Below are 23,412 nucleotides of genomic sequence, written 5' to 3'. Positions count from 1 at the left end.
CTCCTGAACTATTTTGGTAACTTTCTTCCCAAATTGAGCACGCTGCTAGAGCCGCTACACGTGCTCCTACGCAAAGGTCGCGAATGGGTCTGGGGGGACAGCTAGGAAAGGGCTTTTAATAAAGCATGCAATTTGTTATGTTCCAACACTCTGTTAACACTATACGACCCATGTAAGAAATTTGTGTTCACGTGCGATGCGTGTCGGGTGTTTGTTGCAGCATGTCAATGTCAAGGGTCAGTTACAGCCGGTAGCTTATGCCTCCAGGAGTCTGTCCCAGGCAGAAAGGGGTTACGGGATGGTAGAAAAGGAGGCGCTCGCATGTGTATATGCTGTAAAGAAAATGCACCAGTACCTGTTTGGCAGGAAATTTGAGCTGGAGACAGATCACAAACCCCTAACGTCCCTTTTGGCCGACAACAAGGCCATAAATGCAAACGCATCGGCCCGCATACAGAGGTGGGCACTCACGTTAGCCGCCTATGACTATACAATTCGACACAGACCGGGCACAGAAAACTGCGCCGATGCACTCAGCAGGCTCCCACTAGCCACCACTGAAGGGGCTACCAAACATGCTGCTGAGATGGTCATGGCTGTTGAAGCTTTCGGAAGCGAAGGCTCACCCGTGACAGCCCGTCAGATTAAAGTCTGGACAAATAGAGACCCGCTATTGTCTATAGTCAAGAAATGTGTCCTGAATGGGGACTGGGCAGCCACGTACAGGGCATGCCCTGAGGAATTTAAACCATTTCACAGGCGCAGGGATGAACTCTCGATTCAGGCTGATTGCCTACTGTGGGGAAACCGCGTAGTCATGCCCCAGATGGGCAGAGAGGTGTTCATCAGAGAACTCCACAATGAGCACCCGGGCATTGTTATGATGAAGGCAATTGCCAGGTCACACGTTTGGTGGCCAGGGATAGACGCAGATCTGGAACTTTGTGTTCGCAGGTGCAACACGTGCACCCAGGGAAGCCCCTCTTAGCCCCTGGCCATGGCCCACCAAGCCTTGGTCATGCATCCATGTGGACTACGCAGGTCCTTTCATGGGAAAAATGTTTTTGGTTGTAGTAGACGCCTACTCCAAATGGATCGAGTGTGACATTTTAAATTCAAGCACATCCGCTGCCACGGTAGAAAGTCTACGGGCAATGTTCGCCACCACGGTCTACCGGACGTTTTGGTCAGCAACAATGGCCCATGCTTCATAAGCACTGAATTCCAGGACTTCATGGCAGGCAATGGAATTAACCATGTCAGAACGGCACCATTCAAGCCGGCCTCAAACGGCCAGGCAGAACGAGCAGTGCAGATAATCAAACAGGGGATGCTCAGAATCCAAGGGGGTTCCCTACAAAGACGCTTATCATGCCTCCTGTTGGCCTATAGATTCCGACCACACTCGCTCACAGGGGTTCCACCCGCAGAGCTGCTAATGAAAAGGACGCTCAAAACTCGGTTATCCCTTATACACCCCACCATGAAATTGTCGAGAGCAGGCGCCAGCCACAATATGACTACCATGACAGGAATGCGAGGGCGCGATGTATTGATGTAAATTATCCTGTTTTTGTCCTCAACTACGCTACAAGGCCCAAGTGGCTCACAGACACTGTGATTGCCAAAGAGGGAAATAGGATTCTGGTAGTTAAACTTACCAATGGACAAATCTGCCGCAAACACGTGGATCAAACAAAAAGGAGGTTCAGCAACCCCATAGAAGAAGCAGAGGAAGAACACGATGTAGAGTTAATTCCACCACAGGTGACCAAACACCGGAACCAAAGGGAGGAGAGCCCAATCACTGTGGGCAGTCTGGATAGGCCTGAGGCACCGCAAGCAGCAGACACTCAGGCCAGCGCCCAACAACCAGAGCCCCAACTCAGGCGCTCTACAAGAGAGCGTAAACCACCAGAGAGATTCAACCTGTGATCCCAATAATACTTTGGGGGGGGGGAGGTGTTGTCATGTATTCAATCAGCATTGTAACCCATGAATATTAAGGACCTATCAACAGACACATTAAAAGAATTGAAAAACATATAGCAGCAACTTACCTCCAACCCCACCCGAAGTCTCTCTTGAACTGGGGACTGAGAATTGGACCGGACAGCCTTCGGGCGAGGCTGGAGGTAAGCTGTTGCTGTGTGTTTTTCAATTCTTTTAGTGTTTCCAGGCTTCTGCTGCGCCGATTTCCTTAACTCTCCACAAGGTTTTTCAGCAGAGGCCACAGACACTGGTCTAAGCACAACTGGAGTAACTCTCAGCTGGCCAAACATTGCTAATTGGCATAGGTGGCTGGTTACGCCCCCTTTGGCTGAAAAAATAACTGACCTAAAAAAATCGTAACTAACTGAGTTACACTGCTGCAAATTATGTGGGGAAACTGTATTCTTCAACTTAGGCCAAAAAAGAGCAGCTTGCTCCAAAAAAAACGGCGCAAATCACTGAGGAAAATTAAGCCCATATGAGGGATAAACATTGGCCTGGACATCAGAAGAAATCTCCTGCTCTTCTTCGAATACTTTCATAGGATCTTTTACGTCCATTTAAAAGGGCAGAAGGTACCTTGGTTTAATGTACCATTCGAAAGACAGCACTCCCTCAGTACTGCACTGAAATGTCAGTACAAACCGGACGGTCTGCACCTGGGCAGGACCGGAACCAATGTCCGAGGGGGAGTGTTTGCTCGTGCTGTTTGGGAGGAATTCAACAAATATGGCAGGGGAATGGGAACCTATATGCAGGGAGACAGAGGGGAATAAAATGGAGACAGAAGCAAAAGATAGAAAGGAGAATAGTAAAAGTGGAAGGCAGAGAAACCCAAGGCAAAAAACAAAAAGGGCCAACTTACAGCAGAATTCCAAAGAGTCCAAGTGTGTTAAAAAGACAGGCCTGAAGGCTCTGTGCCTCAATGCGAGGAGTATTCGGAATAAGGTGGACGAATTAACTGCGCAGATAGCAGTTAACGGATACGATGTGATTGGCATCACGGAGACATGGCTCCAGGGTGACCAAGGCTGGGAACTCAACATCCAAGGGTATTCAGCATTTAGGAAGGATAGACAGAAAGGAAAAGGAGGCGGGGTGGCGTTGCTGATTAAAGAGGAAATTAATGCAATTGTAAGGAAGGTCATTAGCTTGGATGATGTGGAATCGGTTTGGGTGGAGCTACGGAATACCAAAGGGCAGAAAACGCTAGTGGGAATTGTGTACAGTAGTAGTAGTAGTGAGGTTGGGGACAGCATCAAACAAGAAATAAGGGATGTGTGCAATAAAGGTACAGCAGTAATCATGGGCGACTTTAATCTACATATTGATTGGGCTAACCAAACTGGGAGAAATGCGGTGGAGGAGGATTTCCTGGAGTGTATTAGGGATGGTTTTCTAGACCAATATGTCGAGGAACCAACTAGAGAGCTGACCATCCTAGACTGGGTGATGTGTAATGAGAAGGGACTAATTTGCAATCTTGTTGTGTGAGGCCCCTTGGGGAAGAGTGACCATAATATGGTAGAATTCTTTATTAAGATGGAGAGTGACGAAGTTAATTCAGAAACTAGGGCCCTGAAGTTAAGGAAAGGTAACTTTGATGGTATGAGGTGCGAATTGGCTAGATTAGATTGGCAAATGATACTTAAAGGGTTGACAGTGGATAGGCAATGGCAAACCTTTAAAGATCATATGGACGAACTTCAACAATTGTACATCCCTGTCTGGAGTAAAAATAAAACGGGGAAGGTGGCTCAACCGTGGCTAACAAGGGAAATTAAGGATAGTGTTAAATCCAAGGAAGAGGCATACAAATTAGCCAGAAAAAGCAGCAAACCGGAGGACTGGGAAAAATTTAGAATACAGCAGAGGAGGACAAAGGGTTTAATTAAGAGGGGGAAAATAGAGTGCGAGAGGAAGCTTGCCGGAAACATAAAAACTGACTGCAAAAGCTTCCATAGATATGTGAAGAGAAAAAGATTAGTAAAGACAAACGTAGGGCCCTTGCAGTCGGATTCGGGTGAATTTATAATGGGGAACAAAGAAATGGCAGACCAATTGAACAAGTACTTTGGTTCTGTCTTCACAAAGGAAGACACAAATAACCTTCCGGATGTACTAGGGGACCGAAGGTCTAGTGAGAAGGAGGAACTGAAGGATATCCTTATTAGACGGGAAATTGACGGGATTGAAGGCCGATAAATCCCCAGGGCCTGATAGTCTGCATCCCAGAGTACTTAAGGAAGTGGCCCTAGAAATAGTGGATGCATTGGTGATAATTTTCCAACAGTCTATCGACACTGGATCGGTTCCTATGGACTGGAAGGTTGCTAATGTAACACCACTTTTTAAAAAAGGAGGGAGAGAGAAAACGGGTAATTATAGACTAGTTAGCCTGACATCAGTGGTGGGGAAAATGTTGGAATCAATCATTAAGGATGAAATAGCAGCACATTTGGAAAGCAGTGATAGGATTGGTCCAAGTCAGCATGTATTTATGAAGGGGAAATCATGCTTGACAAATCTTCTGGAATTTTTAGAGAATGTAACCAGTAGAGTGGACAGGGGAGAACCAGGGGATGTGGTCTATTTGGACTTTCAAAAGGCTTTTGACAAGGTCCCACACAAGAGATTGGTGTGCAAAATCAAAGCACATGGTATTGGGGGTAATGTACTGACGTGGATAGAGAACTGGTTGGCAGACAGGAAGCAGAGAGTCGGGATTAACGGGTCATTTTCAGAATGGCAGGCAGTGACTAATGGAGTGCCGCAGGGCTCAGTGCTGGGACCCCAGCTCTTTACAATATATATTAATGATTTGGATGATGGAATTGAATGTAATATCTCCAAGTTTGCAGATGACACTAAACTGGGTGGCGGTGTGAGCTGTGAGGAGGACGCCAAGAGGCTGCAGGGTGATTTGGACAGGTTAGGCGTGTGGGCAAATACATGGCAGATGCAGTATAATGTGGATAAATGTGAGATTATCCACTTTGGGGGAAAAACACGAAGGCAGAACATTATCTGAATGGTGGCAGATTAGGAAAAGGGGAGGTGCAGTGAGACCTGGGTGTTGATGGTCGATCAGTCATTGAAAGTTGGCATGCAGGTACAGCAGGCGGTGAAGAAGGCAAATGGTATGTTGGCCTTCATAGCAAGGGGATTTGAGTATAGGAGCAGGGAAGTCTTACTGCAGTTGTACAGGGCCTTGGTGAGGCCCCACATGGAATATTGTGTTCAGTTTTGGTCTCCTAATCTGAGGAAGGACGTTCTTGCTATTGAGGGAGTGCAGCGAAAGTTCACCAGACTGATTCCAGGGATGGCTGGACTGACATATGAGGAGAGACTGGATCAACTGGGTCTTTATACACTGGAGTTTAGAAGGATGAGAGGGGATCTCATAGAAACATATAAGATTCTGAATGGACTGGACAGGTTAGATGCGGGAAGAATGTTTCCGATGTTGGGAAAGTCCAGAACCAGGGGACACAGTCTTAGGATAAGGGGCAGGCTATTTAGGACTGAGATGAGGAGAAACTTCTTCACTCAGAGAGTTGTTAACCTGTGGAATTCCCTGCCACAGGGAGTTGTTGATGCCAGTTCATTGGATATATTCAAGAGGGAGTTTGATATGGCCCTTGCGGCTAATGGGATCAAGGGGTATGGAGAGAAAGCAGGAAAGGGGTACTGAAGGAATGATCAGCCATGATCTTATTGAATGGTGGTGCAGGCTCGAAGGGCCGGATGGCCTACTCCTGCACCTATTTTCTATGTTTCTATGTTTCTAGAGTATGCCCTCAAGTCCCTGGGACTTGAACCCACAATCTTCTGACTTAGAGGCAATAGTGCTACCACTGAGCCAAGGCTGACACCTAAATGAAAAACAAGTCAGGGAGGATCTTTGATAATTGTATCCAAAACATTCTAACTGCCTGAACAGTTTTTCTAACCTCCAATTTATGCTCCAAGAATGACTTGCGTTTAAAAAACTTGTATTTGCATTGCACCCTTAACGGGGAAAACAGCCCATGTCGATTGGCAGAGGCAGAAGGAGAAAATGGAGGCTACAGCAAAGTAAGAGCTATTTGGAAAGGTGACCAAATGTTTGGTCAAAAAGGTGGGTTTTGAAGTGGCTTTTAAGGACAGTCTCAAAGGAGGAGAGGTAGGTGAAGAGGTGTTGGTGTTTAGTAAAGGAATTTGAGAGAGTACATAAGGAATAGGCCCTACAGGCCCTCAAGCCTCCTCCGCCATTCAATAAGATCATGGCTGATCACCGACCTCAACTCCACTTTCCTGCCCGACCTCCATATCCCTTGATTCCCCTCGACTCCAAAATTCTATCTATCTCAGCCTTGAATATATTCAGAGACTCAGCATCCGCAGTCCTCTGGGGCAGAGAATTCCAATGATTCACAACCCTCTGAGTGAAGGAATTCCTCATCTCTGTCTTAAATGACCTACCCCTTATCCTGAGACTGTGCTTCCTAGTTCTAGACACTCCATCCAAGGGAAACAACCTCTCAGTATCTACCCTGTCAATCATCTTCAGAATCTTGTATGTTTCTGTCATGTATGTACATGCTGTTTGTAGTCACCAAATGGTGTCATTGTTGGATGTCGGTGCTGCTCGAGTATAAAAGGCCAGCCATTTCGTGAGTCAGACACTTTGGGCCGAAGTAAAGCAGAACCAAGGTTGTACCTTGTTCAGTTAAACAGTACTCAGTTTGTACCTTTATTGCATACATAACAGTTTCAATGAGATCACCTCTCATTCTTCTAAACTCCAGTGAGTATAGGCCCATTCTACACATCTCTCATCATAAGACAGTCCTCTCATCTCAGGAATCAATCTAGTGAACCTCTATTGCACCACCTCCAAGGCAAGTATATCCTTCCTTAGATAAGGATACCAAAACTGTGCATAGTACTCCAGGTGTGATCTTACCAAAGCCTTTCTTACTCTTATACTCCAACCCCCATGCAATAAAGGACAACATGCCATTTGCCTTCCTTATTGCTTGCTGTACCTGTATTTCTTGCACAAGGACAGCCAAGTCTCTCTGAACACCAACATTTAAAGTTTCTCACCATTTAAAAAATATTCTGTTTTTCTATTCTTCCTACCAAAGTGAATAACCTCACATTTACCTATATTATACTCCATCTGCCACCTTACTGCTCACTTGCTTAGTCTGTCTATATCCCTTTGCAGACGTTTTGTGTTCTCCTCACAGCTTATTGTCCCACCTAGCTTTGTATCATCAGCAAACTTAGATACATTACACTCGATCCCTTCATCTAGGTCAGTAATATAGATTGTAAATAGCTGAGACGCCAGCACTGATCCTTGCGGCATCCCAGTAGTTGCAGCTTGCCAACCTGAAAAAGACCCGTTTATCCCTACTCTCTGTTTTCTGTCCGTTAACCAATCCTCTATCCATGTTAACACATTACCTCCAATCCCTTATCTTGTGAAATAACCTTTTATGTGGCACCTTAGCGAATGCCTTTTGGAAATCCAAGTATACTGCATCCACTGGTTTCCCCTTTATCTACCCTACTAGTTACATCCTCAAAAAACTCTAATAAATTTGTCAATCACAATTTCCCTTTCATAAAACCATGTTGACTCTGCCTAATCATGTTATGATTATCTAAGTGCCATATTACCACTTCCTTAACAAAGGATTCCAGCATTTTCCTGACGACTGATGTCAGGCTTACGGGCCTGTAATTCTGTTTTCTTTCTCCCTCCTTTCTTGAATAATGGTGTTACATTTAATACCTTCCAATCCGCTAGGACCGATCTAGGGCCCAGGCAGCTGTCAATGGAGGGGCAAAGAACGAGAGCTGCCCAAACGGCCAGTCAGATGGAAATTTAGGAGGTGGGTATTGCAGCATTGGTAGAGGTTATAGAGATAGGGAGGTGCAAACCAATGAAGGAATTTAAACTAATGTAGGTCTGCAAGAACAGGGATGATTAGTGAACGAGACTTGGTGCTGGATAGGATAAAGGCTCAGCTTTTTGGATGAGCTGAAGTTTACAGAGGGGGGACCATTAGAGACTGACCAGGAAAGCATTGGAATAGTCAAGTCTGGAGGTGACAGGCACAGATGAGCATTTCAGCAGTAGATGGCTTGAGGTAGAGCTGGAGGCTTCCCAAGTTACAGAGGTGGAAGTAAGTGGTCTTTGTGATAGAGAGGATATGGAGTCGGAAGCTCAGCTTTGAGTTGATTAAAATGATGAGATTTCAAGCGCTCTGGTTCAACCTGAGTCAATGGCCTGTGAGAGGAATGAAGGCATGGAGTTAGTGGTAGGGGCAGATGACAATGACTTTGATCTTTCCAATGTTTAGCTGAACTAAACTGCAGCTCATCCAAGAGACAATGGAGGGGTTGAGAGGGTATCCTTAGCAAACATGCGAAAGCTGACCGCATGTATGCAGATGTCACCAAGAAACAGTGAGTAGATGACAAAGAGGAAAGGGCCAAGGATGAATTTTTGGGGAATTCCACAGCTGACAGTGTGGGAGAGAAAATGGAAGCCATTGGGAGAGAAACTCTGGCTACATAATGGATAGGCAAGATGAATGCAGTCCCACCGAACTGTACAAGAGCAGAAAGGCATTGGAGGAGGATAATGTCAAAGGCTGCAGAGAAGTTGGGGGGTGAGGAGGGATAGTGCACCATGCTTAGTTACAGAAAATGTCATTTATAATATGTCTCTACTTATCTGTAGAATAACTCCACGAGGCCTAGTGCTGTGTTTGAACTGCTGTGACCTCCGTCTCTTTGTTGTAACTGCAGAGTGCCTTCTGCCTTCACCGCATGGTGATCAGTCTTTTATACAGCTGCCTGGGCCTCCCACAGTTGCACCCTGTAGTGGTACCAGCATAGTATATACACAGAGTATACATATATGACAACATTCACCCGCAAAGTCTTTGATGCGAGTTAGTTACAGGTTGAGGCGATCCGGAACTCTGCGCTCCCTGGTTGATCGTCTGAGTGTCACTTCTGGCATGGGTGAGTTGGTTGGGCCACTGCTGTCTTGCAGCGCTGTTGATCTGACTGAACTGTTGGAGTGGTGGGATCATCCTCGTGGTTGGCAGCTAGGTCTGTTGCTGATTGGGTGTGTGTAGGTGGATCGCTGAAGGTAAGGTCCTCTCCCAGTATACTGTAAATCGCAATTTAGTCTGTCTGAATGCTTTCTGCACGTTTGTCCGTTAAGCAATTTGACAACACTCTATTCCCCTCCTTGGCTAAAACAGTGTCAGTGACCCATTTGGGGCCATGACAGTGATTCAGCACAAACACCGGGTCATTTACTGTGATGTCGCGTGATCCAGCCGTGCGATCATGGTATATCTTTTGCCGATAACGCCTGGTTTCCACCTGATTGTTGAGGTCAGGGTGAATTAAGGAAAGCCTGGTTTTGAGTGCACGTTTCATTAGTAACTCTGCAGGGGGAAACCACGGTAAGCGAGTGGGGTTGTGTTCTGTAATTGATCAGCACCCGGGATCGGCGGGTTTGTAAGAAGCCTTCCGTGACGCATTTCAAGCTCTGCTTTATGGGTTGGACTGCGCACACCGCTTGGCCGTTGGATGCGAGCTTGAACGGGGCAGACCTGACATGCTTGACGCCATTGCGGGTCATGAATTCATTGAATTCTGAGCTGGTGAAACACAGACCATTGTCGCTGACTAGAATGTTGGGCAAGCCATGGATGGCGAAGATGGCCCTGAGGTTTTCAATGGTGGTGGTGGACGTGCTGGATGCCATTATTACATATTCGATCCACTTAGAGTAGGCGTCCACTACAACAAAAAACATTTTTCCTTGAAAGGGACCCACATAATCTACGTGGATCCTGGACCATGGTTTCGAAGGCCAGGACCACAGACTAAGTGGAGCCTCCCTGGGGGCACTGCTCAATTGTGAGCAAGTGTTACACTGGCGCACGCCGACCCCAAGTCCGAGTCAATGCCGGGCCACCAGATGTGGGACCTGGCAATAGCCTTCATGATTGCCTGGGTGGGCACTGTGTAGGTCGCGTATGAAGGTTGCCCTGCCTTTTTTTGGCAGGACGACGCAGTTGCCCCATAAGAGGCAATCCGCTTGGATGTACATTTTGTCTTTACGATGGTGAAATGGCTTTATCTCATCTTGCATTTCTCTTGGGACCGCTGATCAGCCCCCATTGAGAACGCAACTTTTTACAAGAGATAACACAGAGTCTTGGTTGGTCCAGTTCCTGATCTGGTGGCCGTTACGGGTGACCCTTCGCTTTCAAAAATGTCCATGACCAGGTACAGGTCTGCGGGCTGCGCCATTTCCACCCCGGTGGTGGGCAGCGGTAGCCGGCTGAGGGCTTGGGCGCAGTTCTCAGTGCCTGGCCTGTGGTGGATCGTATTATTGTAGGCCGACAGTGTGAGAGTCCATCTTTGGATTCGCGATGAAGCATTGGTATTTATGCCTTTGCTTTCCGAAAACAGTGAGATCAGGAGCTTGTGATCGGTTTCTAACTCAAACCTGAGTCCGAACAAATACTAGTGCATTTTTTTTTATCCCATAGACACAGGCCAAAGCCTCCTTCTCGACCATACTGTAGGCTCTTTCAGCCTTGGATAGACTTCTAGACACATATGCAACCGGTTGGAGTTTGCCCACTACATTTGCTCGCTGTAAAACACACCCGACACCATACGAAGACACGTCACATGCTAAAACTAGACATTTACCTGGGTCATACAATACAAGCAACTTGTTCGAACAACAAGTTTCTGGCCTTTTTGAAGACGGCCTCTTGATTTTGACCCCAAACCCAGTCATCTCCCTTGCGTAGCAACTTGTGCAACGGTTCGAGCAAGGTGCTCAACCCTGAAAGAAAGTTACTGAAATAGTTGAGGAGTCCCAGGAACGAGCGCTGCTCCGTTACATTTCGTGGTCTGGGTGCATTCTTGATGGCCTCTGTCTTCGAGTCCATGGGTCTGATGTCATCTGCCGCAATCTTCCTCCCCAGGAATTCTATCTCTGGCGCCAGAATCGTTTCAGCTGGAGTCCAATTCTGTTTAGTCAACTTAAAACCTCTTGCAGGTTGTGGAGGTGTTCGGTGGTGTTGCGACCAGTGATTAGGATGTCATCCTGAAATACAACAGTGCGTGGAACTGATTTCAACAGACTCTTCTTGTTCCTTTGGAAGATGGCTGCAGCCGAGCGGATCCCAACCGGGCACGTGTGATACAAAAACAGTCCCTTGTGTGTGTTAATGCATGTTAATTGTTTCGACGACTCAGCCAGCTCCTGGGTCATATAAGCGGAGGTTAGATCCAGCTTGGTGAATGCCTTTCCCCCTGCTAATGTCGCAAAGAGACCATTGGCATTGGGTAGCGGGTACTGGTCCTGTAATGAAACTCGGTTGATCGTTACCTTGTAGTCGCCGTAGATTCTGACCGTGCCATCGCTCTTTAGTACCGGAATAATCAGGCTGGCCCACTCGTTGAATTCGACTAATGATATGATTCCCTCGCGTTGAAGTCTGTCCAATTCGATCTCCGCTTTCTCCCTTATCATGTAAGGGACCACTCGAGCCTTGTGATGAACAGGCCATGTCTCGGGGACCAAGTGGATCTGCACTTTGGTGCCTGTGAAGTTGCCGATGCCTGGTTCAAATTAGGATGGGAACTTGCTCAGCACTTGCGCACAGGAAGTATCGTCCACTGAAGATAGTGCTTTGACGTCTTCCCAGTTCCACCGAATCTTCCCCATCCAGCTTCTGCCAAGCAGCATTGGCCTGTCGCCTGGTACAAACCACAGTGGCAATTCGTGTATCTCTCCATCATAGGATACTTTTACGTTCGCACTGCCGATAACTGGGATCAGTTCTTTGGTGTAATTGCACAGCTTTGTCTGAATCGGGCTCAACTTGGGTCTTTGCTCTTTGTTGCCCCACAGCCTCTCAAATGCCTTCTGGCTCATAAGTGACTGACTCGCCCCCGTGTCTAACTCCATGGAAACAGGAATGCCATTTATCTTGACTTTCATCATCATGGGGAGACTTTTGGTAGTGAAAGTGTGCACTCTGTGCACTGTTCCCTCAGGCTGAGTCACCTCTCTAGCTTGTACTTTATGATCCTTGTTGGATCAGAAACCTCCTGCCAACTCCTCTGCCACGTTTTGAGTCGTTCTTCTGCACATTCGCTGTGGATGGCCCTTTTGGCCGCAGTCTTTGCACACATAGTGTCTGAATCAACACAGACGGGCCGAATGGTTACCCCCACAACGCCAGCATGTTAAACAATTCACATTTACACTCCTTGGCAGACTCTGAGTCGGACTAATTCTTTGATCAACAGTTATTTTCTGCACAGTACTTGCCAGTGAGTTTTGATTCTGGGAGAATCTCAACGTTGAGGTCATGAACATCTGGCTTAAGGTGATGGTGCGCTTCACGTCCCATCCCATCCCGTCGTGAAAACGTCCCGCAACACATTGCTGAGGAGTTCGCCAAATTCGCACGGTTCTGCGAGCCTTCGTAGGTCTGCGACATATTCCACTAAATACTGGCCCTCGGTGTGGCGGTGTGTGTAGAAGTGATACCTGGCCAGCGAAACCAGAGTAAAGGCTTCACCCTCTGTAAACTTTTCTAAACTACCAACGGCAGCCACCTCTGCGTGTAATTCCGTGATCTGTACTCGTCGCCAGTTAATATGTCTCTACTTATCTGTAGAATAACTCCACGAGGCCTGGTGCTGTGCTTGAACTGTTGTGATCTTAATCTCTTTATTATAACTGCAGAATGCCTTCACCGCGTGGTAACCAACCTTTTATCCAGCTCCTGCCTGGGCCTCCCACAGTTGCACCCTCTAGTGGTATCAGCATAGTATATACACAGAGTATACATATATGACAATTTTCAACTTTGATCAGCGCCGTTTCAGTGCTGTGAGTGGAGGGTTTCAAACAGGGAACTGTATAGTGGGTTCATCCTACATTGCAAGGTTACTTAACAATCAAGAAAAATATTACTTCAAGATCTTGTTATTCTACCTCTTTTTTGTTGCAAAGGTGAGTAGTTGAGTGACCTGAATTTAACTCAGTCATGAGCCTATTTTGCCCAACGCTGCAAAGTGACTGCCTTGGTGATTTTTCACATATAGGGTTAACATGCTATGACTGATAATTTGACACACTTTATAGCAGGTGAGCATGACTTTTAATAAGACGGTATTGCCTGAAGGCATTTACAGTGGATGTTGTAACAGCTACCAGAGCTTTCTATAAAATAAAAGCAAAATACTGCGGATGCTGGAATCTGAAATAAAAACAGAGAATGCTGGAAATTTCAGCGGGTCAGGCAGCATCTGTGGAGAGAAAAACAAAATTAACATTTTGGGTCGATGACCTTTCAAACCAGAACTTTCTACTTTGACTCAAAAACTGTTGTTATGTGCTTGTTAGCAGACAACATAATTAAGAAAGAAAGACTTGTATTTTTATAGCGTCTTTCACAACCTCAGGACATCCCAAAGCGCTTTACAGCCAATTCATTTATTTTGACGTGTAGACACTTGTAATGTAGGAAGAAAACATACAGTACATTTCCAGGCTGATTTAGCATTATGCTAATTATGCCAACTACAATTTGCAGAGCATGATGTAAATGTAAATGATGAGAATGAAAGATCTTTTTGCTGATACAACTTCTTAATTAGTATTAATGCTACAATATGGGGTGCTAATTTTAATTTAACATTCAGTGCACCTTAACGAGGTGCAAACTAGTGAGTAAACACAGCTATTTTGGTCTGAAATAAACGCGGAATTAACCTGTAACTTTGAAATTGTTGTCAATGCAAGTGGATCGTGGTTATCACTTTTTGGCTGATACAAACGACTGCCCATTTTAAACATAGATGTTTTTAGTAGTGGGCACCGAATGTGTGGTTAGTAGGTAAGGTTACCCATTAGTAGCACAAACTTGGAAACATAAGAACATAAGAAATAGGAGCAGGAATATCCTATTTGGCGCCTCGAGCCTGCTCCGCCATTTAATAAGATCATAGCTGATCTGATCATGGACTCAGCTCCACTTCCCTGCCCGCTCCCCATAACCCTTTATTTCCTTATCACTCAAAAATCTGTCTACTCCCGCCTTAAATATATTCAATTACCCAGCCTCCACAGCTCTCTGGGACAGAGAATTCCACAGATTTACAACCCTCTTAGAGAAGAAATTCCTCCTTATCTCAGTTTTAAATGGGGTGGCCCCTTATTCTGAGACTATGGCCCCGTAGTTTTAGTTTCCCCTATAAATGGAAACATGGCCGTTTGATGTGAGACCGTGCTACCTATGTGTACCTGACAGTTTTCAATGTCAGCCAAATCATAGGTTTGGCAGTTTCAGTCTTGAAAGTATAATATAACCAAGGTGCTGTCTTGCACCAAAATAATTACAGTTCATCTCTCATACACATTAAAGGTGACAGCTTATTCATGTTTTAAACCAAGTTTGAGGTCCTGTTATACTCGTGGCTACTCTGAGTTACTGATTTTCTTCATTTGTTACAGCATTGGTATCCTGGTAACTGGTAAAACAGGCTCATGACTGAGTTAAATTCAGGTCACTCAACGACTCACCTTTGCAACAAAAAGGAGGTAGAATCATAGAATGGTTACAGCACAGAAGGAGGTCATTCGGCCTGTGGCGCCCGTGCCAGCTTTCTGCAAGAGCAGTTCAGCTAGTCCCACTCCCCGTAGCCCGACAAGTTTTTTTCTTTCAGGTACTAATCCAATTCTGTTTTGAAAGCCACGATTGAGTCTGCTGCACCATCCTTTCATGCATTGTATTTAAGATCCAAACCACTTGCATAAAAAAGTTATTCCTCATGTTGCTTTTGGTTCTTTTGCCAATCACCTTGAATCTGTGTCTTCTGATTCTTGACCTTTCCGACAATGGGAACAGTTTCTCTCTATCTACTCTGTCCAGACCCCACATGATTTTGAACATCACTGTCCAATCTCCTTTAACCTTCTCTTCTCTAAGGAGAACAACCCCAGCTTCTCTGGTCTATTCACGTAATTGAAGTCTTTCATCCCTGGAATCATTCTCGTAAACCTTTTCACATCCTTCCGAAAGTGCGGTGCCTAGAATTGGACACAATACTCCAGTTGAAGCCAAACTAGTTTTTTTATAAAGGTTCATGATAACTTCCTTGCTTTTTTACTCTATGCCTCTATTTATGAAGCCCAGTATCCCTTATGCTTTTTTAATCGCTTTCTCAACCTGCCCTGCCACCTTCAACAATTTGTGCACATATACCCCCAAGTTTCTGTTCATGCACCCCCTTTAGGATTGTACCCTTTAGTTGATATTGCCACGACAAAAAGTGATTTTTAGTCAATCCCCTATGTAACATCATGTCTGACTTGGTCTTACTCTGAAGATGGTTATTGTTTGTAGTCTGTGAAGCCCACCCTCGTAACTGGAGGCTACTGTGCAGCACTCTATTCATCTTTTTGAGCACCATATCTGGAGCTCTGAATTCCCCGTGATGCAAGCAGGATGTGAAAGCAAGCACTTACTTGTCTCACTATGAGTCTGTAATGGGCAGCAATGCAGATGTAGCATTAATATATTTTCTCTCATCTTTCTTGTACAATATAAACTTGTATTTATATAGCGGCTTTAACGCAATATAACGTCCCAAGGTGCTTCATCGGAGCATTATCAAACAAAATTTAAAACCAACACACGTACAGAAATATTAGGACAGATGACCGAAAGATGGTCAAACAGGTAGGTTTTAAGGAGGAAAGAGAGGTAGGGCGGTGGAGAGGTTTAGGGAGGCAATTCCAGGGTTTAGGGCCTTGGCAGCTGAAGGCACGTCCGCCAATGGTGGAGCGCAGATATCTCAGAGGGTTGTCGATGTTACGGAGATGGATATAGGCAGTCTTAGTGGTAGCGTGAATATGTGTTCGAATTTCTTCACAGGCTGGGTGACCATGGAATTCGCAGGTGCCAGAATCATGTTTTCACTTGCTTTCTTGCATTCTGTAGCAATATTCTTTCAATAAATCTTTTCCATTGCAATATTTATGCTCAGACTCTTCATCTCCATAATGTTTCCTTGCTTTCTGTCATGTAAAATTAAAAAACACTGCACTATATATACTAGCATGGCTCCCATGATGTTGCTCACAGTGAGTCAGAAGTTTAGTAAGAGCACAGATGTAACGTCAATAGTTTTTACACCAAGGGCTATTGACAGCAGCATTGGTGCAGCCTTAGGATCCAACAAGGTCTGGCAGTACTGGGATGGGATCAGAGGGTCCAGTATACTTTGAGAGGTTCCAGGCTCTGGAAGTAGAAACATAGAAAATAGGTGCAGGAGTAGGCCATTCGGCCCTTCGAGCCTACACCGCCATTCAATGAGTTCATGGCTGAACATGCAACTTCAGTACCCCATTCCTGCTTTCTCGCCATACCCCTTGATCCCCCTAGTAGCAAGGACTACATCTAACTCCTGTTTGAATATATTTAGTGAATTGGCCTCAACAACTTTCTGTGGTAGAGAATTCCACAGATTCACCACTCTCTGGGTGAAGAAGTTTCTCCTCATCTCGGTCCTAAATGGCTTCCCCCTTATCCTTAGACTGTGACCCCTGGTTCTGGACTTCCCCAACATTGGGAACGTTCTTCCTGCACCTAACCTGTCTAAACCCATCAGAATTTTAAACGTTTCTATGAGGTCCCCTCTCATTCTTCTGAACTCCAGTGAATACAAGCCCAGTTGATCCAGTCTTTCTTGATAGGTCAGTCCCGCCATCCCGGGAATCAGTCTGGTGAACCTTCGCTGCACTCCCTCAATAGCAAGAATGTCCTTCCTCAAGTTAGGAGACCAAAACTGTACACAATACTCCAGGTGTGGCCTCACCAAGGCCCTGTACAACTGTAGTAACACATCCCTGCCCCTGTACTCAAATCCCCTCGCTATGAAGGCCAACATGCCATTTGCTTTCTTAACCGCCTGCTGTACCTGCATGCCAACCTTCAATGATTGATGTACCATGACACCCAGGTGTCGTTGCACCTTCCCTTTTCCTAATCTGGCACCATTCAGATAATAGTCTGTCTCTCTGTTTTTACCACGAAAGTGGATAATCTCACATTTATCCACATTATACTTCATCTGCCATGCATTTGCCCACTCACCTAACCTATCCAAGTCACTCTGCAGCCTCATAGCATTCTCCTCGCAGCTCACCCAACTTAGTGTCATCCGCAAATTTGGAGATACTACATTTAATCCCCTCGTCTAAATCATTAATGTACAATGTAAACAGCTGGGGCCCCAGCACAGAACCTTGCGCTACCCCACTAGTCACTGCCTGCCATTCTGAAAAGTACCCATTTACTCCTACTCTTTGCTTCCTGTCTGCCAACCAGTTCTCAATCCATGTCAGCACACTACCCCCAATCCCATGTGCTTTAACTTTGTACACTAATCTCTTGTGTGGAACTTTGTTGAAAGCCTTCTGAAAGTCCAAATACACCACATCAACTGGTTCTCCCTTGTCCACTCTACTGGAAACATCCTCAAAAAATTCCAGAAGATTTGTCAAGCATGATTTCCCTTTCACAAATCCATGCTGACTTGGACCTATCATGTCACCTCTTTCCAAATGCACTGCTGTGACATCCTTAATAATTGATTCCATCAATTTACCCACTACTGATGTCAGGCTGACCGGTCTATAATTCCCTGTTTTCTCTCTCCCTCCTTTTTTAAAAAGTGGGGTTACATTGGCTACTCTCCACTCCAGAGGAACTGATCCAGAGTCTATGGAATGTTGGAAAATGACTGTCAATGCATCCGCTAGTTCCAAGGCCACCTCCTTAAGTACTCTGGGATGCAGACCATCAGGCCCTGGGGATTTATCGGCCTTCAATCCCATCAATTTCCCCAACACAATTTCCCGACTAATAAGAATTTCCCTCAGTTCCTCCTTCTTACTAGACCCTCTGACCCCTTTTATATCCGGAAGGTTGTTTGTGTCCTCCTTAGTGAATACCGAACCAAAGTACTTGTTCAATTGGTCTGCCATTTCTTTGTTCCCAGTTATGACTTCCCCTGATTCTGACTGCAGGGGACCTACGTTTGTCTTTACTAACCTTTTTCTCTTTACATATCTATAGAAACTTTTGCAGTCCATTTTGCAGTCCTGGGGGAGGGCCCAGGAACACTGCAAGTCCCAGGATCTGGGAGTTCTGGGTGAGGTTCCGGGAACATCAGGTCCCATGGTCTGGGAGTTCTGGGGGAGGGCCCAGGAACACTCGGGTCTGGGAGTACTGAGGGAGGGTCCAGAAACACCAGATTCCAGGCTCTGGGAGTATTGGGAAAGTTTCAGGAACACCGGAGAAAGTCCCAGGTTCCGAGATCATCAGGAAAATATTCCCGGAATCGGAGGAATTGGAGAGAGAGGTTTCAGGGTCTTAGAGCATTGGGCTCAGTTCTGGGATCGGACAGCAATGGGATTGTGGTCCAGGTGCTTGTGAGCAATGAGGGTGGGGGGTGTTTGGGGATCTGAGAGTGGGGTGGGGAAGTCCGACAATGGGTCCTAGGATTCAACAGTGTACTAGGAAGGGCGTTTCAGAGCATTTAAGGGTACAGAATTTGGCATCATGGTTGGGGGTATTATGTCATTATGTCTGTAGTGTACTTATGAATGACTCCACAAGGCAATGTGTTGTACTCAAGCTGTAGTGACCTTGCTCCTTTACTCGTAACTCCAGAGTGAGGCAGCCGCATGGTGGCTCCCCTTTTATACAGCCCCTGCCACCAGGGCAGGAAATCCCAGTCTCCACCAGTTGCACCCTCTAGTGGTGCCAGCATGTATATATTCAGTGTAAACCTTATTGATAGTACATCAGGTAAACAAGTCTCCATCTTATGTAACTGTACAGTGACTACACAGAGTGTATATATATATATATATAGTCTGCATATATAACATCACTCTCCCCCAAGTCCTTTGTGCCAATTGCCTTTGCAGGATGTGCTCTGGCTTAGCTCTCCCCAGACTTAAATGCCAATAGCTCTTGCCCCTTGGCTGTGCATTGGCTAGGCTCACTCCCTGTTAACTCCCAAGTCCTTTTGCCACAACGTTGAGTAGTGGTTACCATTTTAGATGGTTTGATGATGCAGTGGAGGTTCCAGTGGATTCTGGGTGTGATCCATGTGTGTGTCCATGGCTACATACATCCATTCCCACACCCCCACAGCGAGATCATGCAGCTGGCCCGTTACATTAACATACAGGATCAGACACAGTGCAAGTACAAAGAAAGGAAGAAAAAACATTTTTTTTTACAGTTTGTATCGTGACACCTTGGTTCAGTGACTTACATTTGTTACGTTTTACGGTCTTGCGCCAGGATTGGGTAGATTGCATTCATGGTTCAGTCATGGTCAGTACTGGGGTAGCAGTACAGGTAGGCGAGGACACTAGTTCCAGAGCAACCGGACGGGGTCCTAGTCATCTGATGGTGGCGCTGCGCCCCCTGCTGGCGGGGTGGGCTTGGTTCGCTCACCTTGCCAGGACTCAGAGCCTTTGCCATTGCCTACTGGTGGGCAGAGCCACAGATGTGTGTGGCCTCCCTGTCCTCCTTTGAGGGCTGCAGAATCTTTTGCCTGCTCTCTAACAGTGTTGGGAACCTGGCTGTTCCAGGTCCCGTTTGGGAAACTCATTGGTTCTGACGTTTCACTGCCAGACATGGCTGAGGTAGCGACTAGGTCTGGGGGCTGCGCCGTCTCTACCCGGGTGGTGGGCAACGGCGGCCGACTGCGCGTTTTGGCGCCCTTTTCGTTTCCAGGTCCATGGCGAAGTGCCTGCAATATGGGATAGACCTGGGGCAGGGTATCAGGATCAGTGCCTTTACCCTCCCGAATTCGCTTGCTTATTACTTTTGGGGACGCTCTATTCTCCACATCTCACAACAACGTTTTATTCTTTACATTCTTAATCGGTTTGTTACATTGATTGCCATGCATACAATGTCTCTAAGTTCAGTTGGTTGCAGGTCTCCTTCAAGAGAACCCTGCTGGCTTTACCCCAATCAAATCCTTTGTTCGACACCACGTGTCAGTCCTTCAGCGTTGCATCTCCTGGTCTGGCCGCAGCCATCTTTTTTTCCAGCCACGCTACACCTCGCTGCAGCAGGGACGCCATCTTGCCTCTGTCCTCGAGGTCGACTGCCCTGATCCTCTCTCCTGCGATTCTGCCACAAAAGCTGGAAGAGTGCCTGTGAATTCGATCTTCCTCCCCAGGAGTCCTGCCACCGGAGCCGGGAAGGTACTTTTAGGTCGTTCCGGTCGGATCATTGCCACACAATCGTGATGGATGGTCTGTGCCTCAGGTACTGCGCTGGTCCATTCTCTGGTGCCTGGCCCAAGCGAAGGTGAGATTTTGCTCTGCCTCTGAGCATGGGGACATCGATTGCTGGAGTGAAGATGTCTTCCCATTTCCACTGGATCTTCCCCATCCACCTTCTTCTGAGTAGCGTTGGACCATCACCTGCAACAATCCACAGAGGTAACTTATGCACCATGCCATTATGGATTACACTTACATCCACACTACCAAGGACTGGGATCAGCTCCTTGGTGTCGGTGCGCAACTTTTCCTGTATTGTTTTTCGTTCCATAACCTCTCAAAGGCATCCTGGCTCATCACTGACTGGCTCACTCCCATGTCCACTTCCATGAAGACCGGAACGCCGTTTATCTCGACTTCCATCTTCACTGGAGGACAATCAGTGGTGCAAGTATACATTCCATACTTCTTCTTAGGGCTGAGCTGCCTCTCTGGCCAAATCATCATACTCTCCGCTGGATTCAAAGTCATCTACCGACTCCTCTGCTAGACGGTGAATTGTATTTCTTTTACACATACACTGGAGGTGGCCCTTCGTGTTACAGGCTTTGCATACGTACTCAGCAAACCGACACTGGTGAGCCCTATGGTTTCCTCCACAACACCAGCTTGGTGCTACTCGATTAGCACCTCTCAGTGGACTCTGAGTCTGGAACCTTGAGGTCTGTGCTCTCTGCCCTGGGCAGAGCCACGTTCTACAGTCTTGCCTGTACACCATTCTGTGTACAGTACTCGCCAGGTTTGAGTCCACAGGACGAATAATTTGCTTGGTGCTGCAGGTCGAGGTCATGAACACCTGACTGATGCTGATGGCCTTCTGCAAGTTGACTGTGGTGTCGGCAGATAATAGCTTGTGAAGGAGGCCCTTGTGGCCAATTCCTTTAATGAAGATGTCTCGCAATGCTTCGTTGAGGTGCGTGCCAAAATCACATGGTGCCGCAAATCTCCTGAGGTCGGCAGCATATTTTGCAATCTCATGGCCCTCAGGTCTGCGGTGAGTGTAAAATCTGTGCCTGGCCATGAGGCTTTGGTTTTAGTTGGTTGCGAATTACTTCAGTCAGCTCATCGTATGTCTTATTCTTGGCCTTCGTGAGTGCCAGCAAGTCCCTGACGAGGCGGTAGACCTCGGGCCCACAACTGGTCAGCAGTATAGCCTTGCACTTCTCCGCCAATGTGTCCGTCTCCCCTGCCAGGTCGTTTGCCACGAAATATAGCTCGAGCCTTTCCGTGAAAGCATCCCAATCATCACCCTCTGCAAAGTCTTTTAGTGTGCCAAAGGTAGCCATAATCACATTAAAGTCCGTATTCTCATCGCCAGTTATGGTGTCTGTAGTGTACTTATGAATGACTTCATGAGGCAATGTGTTGTACTCAAGTTGTAGTGACCTTCCTTTACTCGTAACTCCAGAGTGAGGCAGCAGCATGGTGGCTCCCCTTTTATACAGCCCCTGCCACCAGTCTCCACCAGTTGCACCCTCTAGTGGTGCCAGCATGTATATACACAGTGTAAACCTTATTGATAGTACATCAGGTAAACAAGTCTCCATCTTTTGCAACTATACAGTGACTACACAGAGAGTATATCTATAGTCTGCATATATAACAGGGGATGGTTAACAGGATCTGGTATTATTGGAGAGGAATAGCAACCCTGAAGTGGAGTGAAGGGCGGGGGGCTCAGGGGATTGGGATCCAAACTGCTTTTGGCCTCTTTCCGACCATTAGGCCCCACCCTCCCACTATGTTTGCACCCATCAGTCTTCGTCCCTGACCCATCCGTAATCTCTTTAATGCCCTCAGGAACTTTCCACATTGTCAGTGGTTTCTCTCTTTATATTCCTGCCTTAAAGCATTTAAGGATTAAATTTTCCGCTTCTTAAAATTGATAAGACTGAAAATCATAGGCTGTAGAGGCAGAATTTTCCATTATAAATATGAATCTATTCATTTGCATTGAGTGTTTGCTTATGGATTTTCAATGTTAAATAAATTATAAATTATAACACAGGATGTGTGCACCATATGCAACATTTGAATAATTTATAGATATAGTGTGGTCAAATTTTCCCCGAGCCCGTTTTCTAGCATACTTACCCGAGTTGCGCAGCTTCATTACGTCAGGAGATGCTCCAGAAAAAAATCTTCTTACTTTTGCCACTGTTTGGCCTCTACTCTGAGCCGCACTGTGTGGCCAGTCGCCTCGGGGAGGGGGGCGGGGGCGGGTCTGCGCCGGGACATCTGTGCATGCGTGGTGGAAAAAAGTGACGTTCCTGACATCGCTGAAATGGCCGCACATGCGCAGTCACGCTCCAAGGTGGCAATCGGCCATTAACTCCACACCAGAGGATTAGAAAGGCTTAAGTCCACAAGAGGAAGATATTTACTTATTTAATAATTGATATGTATTCTTGCTATGCGTATCCTCCCCTCCAGCCTCTCCGTTGACTTGTCACCCCTGTGGCCCCCGATACCGGCCAGTTCGCTCGCTCCCTTGGCACCCCCCCCCCCCCCCCCCAACCTCTCCGTTGCCTTGCCGCCCCTGTGGCCCCCGATGATGGCCAGTTCGCTCCCTCCCGCTCCAGCCCAGGCCTCGTGGCCTCCCAGAGGGTTCTCCCGCCCCTAGCCCAGGGCGAGCGGCCGAGATTTATTTAACATTGCTAAGGCTTTGTTGGTTTATATAATACATGTTGGTTTAGTTTGTAGAGTGCTACATAGTTTCAGAGTTCCTTTTTTTTTCCAACTGGGCCCCGATGTCTCGATTGAACTGGAATTCTGACCTTTTGAGGGGTCTCTTGTTAAGCCGCATATGTTTTTCCCAACACGTTTTGCTTGATGCATAATCCCATGGTTTCCCTTTATGTGATGCTGTTCAATCTATTCTTTTTGTAGTTATGTTGTAGCCTTCTGTCTTCAGCCTCCAGGTCTGTTTCCCCCGCCCCTAGCCGGAGGACTTGCCCATGTGTTCTCCCGCTCCGAGCCCA

General features: G+C 46.6%; 1 protein-coding gene across 1 annotated transcript in view; it reads right to left on the bottom strand.

The window, feature by feature from the left end:
* The window catches only part of LOC139240171 (threonine--tRNA ligase 1, cytoplasmic), a 57,211-nt gene extending 34,576 nt beyond the window's left edge, over positions 1-22,635 (bottom strand). Inside the window, exon 1 of the mRNA XM_070868593.1 lies at positions 22,526-22,635. The gene's annotated coding sequence lies outside the window, so the exon portion shown is untranslated. The remainder of the gene's footprint in view (positions 1-22,525) is intronic.
* Positions 22,636-23,412: the final 777 nt, after the last annotated feature.

This window comes from Pristiophorus japonicus, chromosome 2 (assembly GCF_044704955.1).
Source record: "Pristiophorus japonicus isolate sPriJap1 chromosome 2, sPriJap1.hap1, whole genome shotgun sequence".
Lineage (NCBI taxonomy): Eukaryota > Metazoa > Chordata > Chondrichthyes > Pristiophoridae > Pristiophorus > Pristiophorus japonicus.
This window is presented reverse-complemented; position numbering and strand designations above follow the sequence as displayed.